The 8,531-nt window shown below is 36.6% G+C and overlaps 1 non-coding gene across 1 annotated transcript; it reads right to left on the minus strand.

Moving 5' to 3' along the window:
* Positions 1–8,043: 8,043 nt before the first annotated feature.
* Positions 8,044–8,149, minus strand: LOC132651851 (U6 spliceosomal RNA). The gene has a single exon (XR_009589409.1). It is a non-coding gene; the product is annotated as a U6 spliceosomal RNA (small nuclear RNA).
* Positions 8,150–8,531: the final 382 nt, after the last annotated feature.

Raw genomic sequence — 8,531 nt, forward strand, 5'->3', positions numbered from 1 at the left:
TAGAGACCATGAACAACAGAAAAAATAGTTATATAGTGACTGAGAGACAGAGACCCGTTCTGTCTATTTATTTTCATTGGACTATCAACCTCACATCACAATTTCCTACAACATAACTCCAATATGAATTATATTATCTAACAAGGCCATACCTCCTAACACTTTCCAGACATTTTCACTGGGGACTCAACATGTAAATAGATGAACTTCACAGGGACATTGCAATTCAAATCACCAGGAAGTGTAAGAAGATGGAGGAATGTTTTCTTCTGCATCAATTGAGATTGCCTACAGAGACACACAGTCCAATATTATAAACAGAGAGACTTTAAAACACCGAGTTCTAAATGGGATTTCCCTATGAAATTCTCCCACCCATGAGCTCTGGGAAGCCAGCAGGAGAGGAGGCAGGAAGAGTGTCCTAAGTAGAAGGAATTGAGGATACAAGAAGAACAATGCCCTGAGAATAAGACCTTAGAGGAAACTGATGCAGCCAGCCTTGATGAGAAATGACAAACTAGGATCAGGTAGAAGAACAAGGAGTAACTAAAAAAGATCATAGTGGTAGAAGAAAGAGGGTCAGAGGGAGTGCAAGGAGAAGGAGGGGGCAGCAGAGGGGATACAAATTGAACAACATGTAATATATATATATAATTGTGATCAATTTGATGAATTACAGAGCTCTTCAGGACTGATGGCTTTTCTTGGGGTGGTACCAGCTGATGAACTAAGTTTTCTTTAAGGGACTTGACACTGAGACTCTGATTTTGTTTCAATGAGTAGATGAACAACACATACTTCAATTGATGTATTTTAAAGACTAAAAAAAAAAATTAGTGTGACACATAGGTATGGATTTGAACCTGGGAGCAATGGAAAAGTAGCGTAATGTATAGTATATGAATTTCCCACAAAATCAATAAAAATAGCATGTTGACAATTTTAGAATGACTTTTGACCTGGAGAAAAGATTCCACTAAAGGAGGGCAGAATATGACTTTGTAAGGCATGTTTTCCAGGAAGTCATTATATAGCAGAGAATCCTAGCCATGAACTAGTGGTTACCCAGCTACCTCAGACCACATGCACTCAGGTAGCACCTCTCAACAAGCAGTGCTGGCAATAAAATTACATTTGGAGTATTTGCCTGGGGACTACTGCAGGAAAATCTTCTGCTCTTCTGACCTAGGCATATAACTCAGTCATATTTTTCTGTCCTGAGGGACTAGTTTGAACTGTAAACCAAGACAAAGAGAATTGACCACTGAGTAGGACACAGCTCCCAATCCAGAAAGGTCAGCCAAGGAAACCCTAGAGGGTTGGAAACTCTAGTGTGAAGTAGCACCAGCTGTCAAATACTTTATTGCCCCTCAGTTCTCCTTTTAAATTCACAGATATTTCTGTTTCAGCCAAACCAGTCACAGGAGTTATCTTCTTTCCTTTTCTTTTCCCTGCTCTTAAAGAATCAATACCCCAGGTAAACCTAGGCCCAGAATGCCTATTATATCAATAAGAATGTAAAGATACATTTAGTGAGTACACCAGTAGATGCTCAGTTCAAACTCATAACCTAGGAAGTTTCAGATCCAAGACAATAGTAGGAATTCACTTTGTCAATAAATACATTCCTCTTAATTTATTGTATCCCCCAATAAACCACTTCATCTTCCCTCCCAATCCCAACATACATCCCCCTTGTCGATGCGTGCACTTTGAATCACTTTGAAGCTTCACTACTTAGGAAGCTGTCCAATTCAATGAATAATAAATTTTAATTTCCTACATGACATTGTCACAGATGTAAACAGGAGTAAAAGTGTGGGTCTGGATAATGCATGAGATAAAGGCTTGTTGGGTTTCAAAGAAACAGTCACTTGTGCACAGGATCAGATATTCTGGCAGTGAGGAAAGTTTTGTACTCATCTCCATGGAAATATCCAGATTCTCAGGTGATGACTGGCTGAGAGGGAGAATGATGTCATGAAACACGTGAAAGCCAGTAAGAGTTTCATGAGCCAGTTATTAAAAGGGCCAAGAAGACAACTAACATGATAGAAAGGCTGAGCAGCCCTACATGCCTCAATCTTCCCAGCTGAAAGCACACAACGGAGAGATGACAGTTCCTGTGTCCAGTACTCTTATTTCAGGAAAAGAGTCACACATTTATTTCAAGTGGTCTTTAATAAAGTCACTAGTCCTTGACATGTGACTTTCACATTATCACAGATTCCATTATTATTTGTTAAATGCATATGTATGTCCACACTCAGGTAATTAATGACTGTGAAAATGCTCTCTGACCAAAGCAACTCTTTAAAGAAAAAGTGTTTAATTGGGACCTTGCATATAAATTTAGAGACCATGTATGATGTCACACTGGCAAGCAGTCATCTTCTTGTAGTACTCAGAGCGTTTCATACTGAGAGAGGGAGGGTTATAGAGAGAGCAAGAGAGAGAAAAAGCTAGAGAAACAGATTCAGAAATATTAAGACATAGACCAGAAGAAACAAAGATATAAATTGACAGACACCACTAGAGAGAGACTCCATTCTGTCTGGTTACTTTTATTGGCATGTCAACCTCAAAGCACATTCTCCTATAGTATAACACTAAAAGGAACTATATTTTTTGATATTTTTATTTTAAATTTTATTAATTACACTGTATTCACTTTGTATCCCCCAATAAACCACTTCATCTTCCCTCCCAATCCCAACATACATCCCCCTTGTCGATGCGTGCACCTCCCCAAGTCCACTGATGGGGGAGGTCTTCCTCTACTTTCTTCTATCCTTGTCCATTAGGAGTGGCTGCATTGTCTTCCTCTGTGGCCTTTTAAGGCTGCTCTCCAATCAAGTTCTGTTTTTCAAAAAGTTTAATCAGTTCATGTGAAAGGCAGTCTCTGTTCCAATTACTATGAAACTCCCTTGGACACTCTACAGCCAAGGGCTACATCTGTGCAAAGGTTCTATATTATCTCCATGCATGGTACTTTGTTGGAGTTTGAGTTTCAGGAAAGACCCTTGTGCTCAGGTTTTTTGGTTCTGTTGCTCTCCTTGTGGAATACCTGTCCCCTCCAGATTTTACTATTTCCCACTTTTTTTTTCATTAGATTCCATGCAATTTCCCCAACATTTGTCCGTAAGTCTCAGCATCTGTTTTGATAGTCTGCTTTCAAAAGCCTTCTCTGGTAGGCTCCTAAATTGTTCCAAATTTTCTCCTTCTTTGGATATCTATCCTCTTTGCCTTTTGGGATGGGGATTGAGCATTTTAGTCAGAGTCCTCCTTCTTGATTAGTTTCTTTAGTTGTATCATTTTCAGTAGGCTTATTCTATGTGTCTATATGAGTGAATATATACCAACTGTGTCTTTCTGTTTCTGGCATAGCTCACTTCCAGTTCCCACCTTTACCTTCAAATTTCACAATTTCCTTGTTTTTTTTTTTTTTTTTTATTGCTGAGTAATATTACATTGTGTAGATGTTCCACAATTTCTGTATCCATTCTTCAGTTGGAGGAGCATCTGGGTTGTTTCCAGGTTTTTGCTATTACAAATAAAACTGCTACAAACATGGTTGGGCAAATGTTCTTATTGTGTGCTAGAGCCTCTTTTGTATATATGCCTAGGAGTGGTATAACTGGAACTTGAGGAAGCACCAGATTGATTTCCACAGTGGCTGTACGAGTTTATATTTCCACCAGCAGTGAAGAAAGGTTCCCCTTTCTCCATGCCCTCTCCAGCATATGTTGTCACTTTAGGTTTTCCTGTTGGCCAATCTGATAGCTGTAAGTTGAAATCTCAGGATAGTTTTGATTTGCTTTTCCCTGATGGCGAATGACATTGAGCATTTCTTTAAGTGGTTCTCTGCTTTTTGATATTCCTCTATCAATAATTTTGTTTAGCTCTGTTCCACATTTTTAATTGGAATTCTTGGTTTGTTTCTTTTCAACTACTTTAGTTCTTTATGTATACTAGGTTATAGTCCTGTCACATAGAGGCTTGGTGAAGATTCTTTGCCCATCTGTAAGCATTTCTTTAGTTTTGATGATCATTTTATAGAAACTTTAGAAAAAATTCATGAGGTCCCATTTATTGATTGTTGGTGCTCTGTTCAGGAAGTGGTCTCCTGTGCCAATGAGTTCAAGGCTCTTCCCCAATTTTTCTTCTACCCGATTTAATGTGTCAGGTTTTATGGTGAGGTCTTTGATCCACTTGTACTTTACTTTTGTATAGGGTGATAAGTATGATACTAGTTGCATCTTTCTACATGGTGACAGCCAGTTAAAACAACACCATTTGCTGAAGATGGTATCTTGTCTCTATTGTATAGGTTTGGCATCTTTATCAAAATTCAGGTGTCCATAAGTGTGTTAGTTTATTTTTGGGCCTTCTATTCAGGTCCATTGGTCCACCATTCCTTTTCTAGGCCAATACCAATATGTTTTTATTATTCTTACCCTACAGTACAGTTTGAGATCAGGGATGATGATACTTCTAGAAGATCTTTTATTGTAGAGGGTTGTTTTAGCAATTCTGGGTTTCTTGTTTTTCCATATGAAGTTTGGAATTTTTCTTTCATTTTAATTTTTTGTAAAATATTTTGTTGGTAATTTGAAGGGAACTTCATTGAATCTGTAGATTGGTTTTGGTAAGATGGCCATTTTTAGTATGTTAATCCTGTCAAGCCATGAGCATGGGAGATGTTTCCATCTTCTAATATCTTCTACCAATTCTTTCTTTAGAGACTTGAAATTTTTTAGATACAAGTCTTTGACTTGTTTGGTTAAGGTTACACCAAGGTACTTGTTGTCTTTTTTGGCTATTTTGAAGGGTCTTGTTTCCCTATTTCTTTCTCAGGATTTTCTTTTTCTTTCTTTTTCTTTTTTGTATGCAGAAGAGCTACTGACTTTTTTATTTAATTTTGTATCTTGCCACTTTAATGAAAGTGTTAATTATCTGTAAGAGTGCCCTGGTAGAATTTTGGGGGTCACTTGGTTATACTACCATATCATCTGCAAATAGCTATACTTTTACTTTTTTCTTTCCAATTTGTATCCTCTTCATCTCTTCTATTATTATTATTATTATTATTACTATTATTATTTTTGCTATAGCAATTACTTCCAGAACTTTGTTGAAGAGATATGGAGAGAATGGGAAGCCTTGACTTGTTCCTGGATTCAGTGGGCTTGCTTTCAGTTTCTCTCATGAGTTTGATGTTGACAATAGGCTTTCTATATATTGCCTTTACTATATTTAGATAAATGCATTGTATCACTCATCTCTCCAATCCTTTAAACATGAATGGATGTTGAATTTTCTCAAATGCTTTTTCAGCATCAAAGGAGATTATCATTGTGTTTCTTTTTCAGGTTGTTAATATGGTAGATCACATATCCATTCAATTTATGGAAATCTTGGATTTCCATAAATTGAACCACCCCTGCATACCTGGGAAGAAGCCTACTTGGTCACGGGGGATGATATACTTCATTTGTTCTTGTATTTGGTTTGCAAGTATTTTGTTGAGTATTTTTGCATCAATGTTCATAAGAGAGATTAGCCTGAAATCCTCTTTGTTGGATCTTTGTGAGGTTTAGGTACCAAGGTGACTGTGGCTGCCTAGAAAGAGTTTGGTAGTGTTCCTTCTGTTTCTATTTTGTGGAACAGTTTCAAGAGAATTGGAGTTAGCTCTCCTTTGAAGATCTAGTAGCATTCTGTGTTGAAGCCATATGGTCTTGGGCTTTTTTTGGATGGCAGTCTTTCAATGACCGCATATATTTCCTTAGTGGCTATAGGACAATTTAATTGATTTACCTGATCTTGATTCAGCTTTGGTAAGTGAAATAGATCAAGGAAATTTCCCATTTCATTTAGATTTTCAAATTTTGTGGCATATAGACTTTTGAAGGAAATCCTAATGATTGTTTGGATTTCCTCACTGTCTGTAGTTATGTCCCCCTTTTTATTTCTGATTTTGTTGATCTGGATGATGTCTCTCTGCCTTTTACTTAGTTTGGCTAAGGGTTTGTCTATCTTCTTCATCTTTTCAAAGAATCAGCTCTTGGTTTTATTGATTCTTTGAATTGTTTTATTTTTCTCTAACAGATTGATTTCAGCCCTGAATTTTGTAATTCCAAACTGTGTACTCCTTTTTGGTGTGTGTGTGTGTGTGTGTGTGTGTGTGTGTGTTTCCCTGTAGGATATTTAGGTGAGCCATTAATTTTCTTGAGTGAGCTGTCTCAAATTTCCTTTTGAAGGTACTTAGTGCTATGAACTTTCCTCTTAGTACTGCTTTCATTGTGTCCATAAGTTTGGGTATGTTGTGCCTCCATTTTCATTGAATTCTAAGAAGATTTTAATTTCTTTCTTTATATCTTCCCTGACCCAGGTGTCATTTAGAAGCAAGTTTTTAAATTTCCATGTGTGTAGGCTTTTTGCTATTTCTGTTGATGTGAAGCTTTATTCCATGGTGATCAGAGAAGATCAAGGGAGTATTTTAATCTTCTTGTATCTGCTGAGGCTTGCTTTGTGGCCAAATATGGTCTATTTTGTAGAAGGTTCCATGAGGTGCTGATAGGAAGTTACATTATTTTGTGTTTGGATGTAAGGTTCTGTAAATATCTGTTAGGTCCATTTGATTCATGACCTCTGTCAGAGACAGATTTTCTTTTTTTTTTTAATTTCTGTTTTGCTGACCTGTCTTTGTTGAAGTGGGGTGTTGAAGTCTCCAAATATTATTGTGTGGGTATCTATGTGTTGTTTAAGTTTTATCAATGTTTCTTTTACATATGTAGGTTACCTTATATTTGGGCCATATATGTTCAGGATTGCCATGTTTTCCTGGTGGAATTTTCCCTTAATGAGTATGAAGTGTCCTTGCCCATCTCTTTTTTATTAAATTTGGTTAAAAGAGTATTTTATCAGATATTAGAATGACTACTCCTACTTGTTTCTTGGGTCATTTGCTTGGAAAACAGTCTTCTAGGACTTTACCCTCAGGTAATATCTATCTTTGTGACTTCGGTGTGTTTCTTGCATGCAACAGACTGCTGGGAGTTTTGTACGCATCCATTCTGTCATTCTGTTAGTCTGGGTTTTTTGTTGTTGTTGTTGTTGTTGTTTTTGTTTTTTTGTTTGTTTGTTTGTTTATTGGAGATTTGAGTTCACTGATGTTGAGAGAGATTAATGACCAGTGGCTGTTAGATCCTTTGAGTTTGACATTGGCTGTGGTAGTAAGGTTTTTTGATTGGTTGCTTTTGTTTTACTGTAGTGAAGTTAATTATTTCCTGTATTCTCTTGAAAGTAACTAGTTTTCTTGGGTTGTATTTTTCCTTCTAGGGTCTTCTGTAATATTGGATTTGTGTGTAGGTATTGTTGAAATTTGTTTTTGTCCTTGAATATCTTGTTTTCTCCATCTATGAGGACTGAGAGTTTTGCTGGGTATTGTAGCCTGGCTGACATCTGTGTTCTCTTAGGGCCTGCATGATATTCATCTATGCTCTTCTGGCTTTCATAGTCTCTGGTTGAGAAGTCAGGTGTGATTCTGATGGTTTTGCCATTTGATGTTACTTGGCCTTTTTCCCTTACAACTTTTAGCATTTTTTTTTTCTTTTTTACTGTATACTTGCTGTTTTCATTACTGTGTGATGGGAAAATTTTCTTTTCTGGACTAATTTATTGGGTGTTCTGTAGACCTCCTCTTATCAGTCTCTCCTTCAAGTTGGGTAAATTATCTTCAATTATTATTTTTTATTTGAAAAAATTTTCTGGGCCTTAGAGGAGGGAATCTCCTATAATTATCTTCTATTCTAATTTTTCTTATGTTTTTTCCTTCTTGGATGGTCTGTTTCAGGAATATTTTAGATTTAACATTTTCTTTAACAGATACACTGGTTTCTTCCATTGTATCTTCCAGAACTGAAATTCTTGTTTCCATCTCTTGTAGTCTATTGCTTATGTTTACCTCTGTAGTTTCTGTTTTCTTCCCTAAGTTATTTCTCTCCACAATTTCCACTATTTGTGTTTTCTTTAATTTGTCAAAAAAATTTGGAGCACTACATGAATTTGCATGTCATCCTTGTGCAAGGGCCATTATAATCTTCTCAGCATTGTTCCATTTTAGTATATGTGCTGCTAAAGTGAGCACCACATAATTCTTTCAAATGGTAATTAATAAAGTCACATGTCCTTGACTTGTGAGTTTCACATTATGACAGATTCTATTATTATTTGTTAAATGCACAGTCAGTGAATAATGTTCTGTGAAAATGCTCCCTGACCAAGGCAAATATTTGAACAAAAATCATTTAATTTGGAGATTGCTTATATTTTTAGGAGACCATCCATGATGTCATGTTGGCAAGCAGTCATTTGGTTGTAGTCCTTCACAAAAATTGAGAACTTTTCATACTGAACCACAAGCTGGCGGCAAAGAGAGCGAGACTGAAAGAGACAGAGAGAGAGCCAGAGAGACAAATTCAGAAATAGAGACAGATACCAACAGAAGCAAAATGTAAAGTGACAGAGAC

This window comes from Meriones unguiculatus, assembly GCF_030254825.1.
Source record: "Meriones unguiculatus strain TT.TT164.6M chromosome Y unlocalized genomic scaffold, Bangor_MerUng_6.1 ChrY_unordered_Scaffold_25, whole genome shotgun sequence".
Taxonomy (NCBI): Eukaryota; Metazoa; Chordata; class Mammalia; order Rodentia; family Muridae; genus Meriones; species Meriones unguiculatus.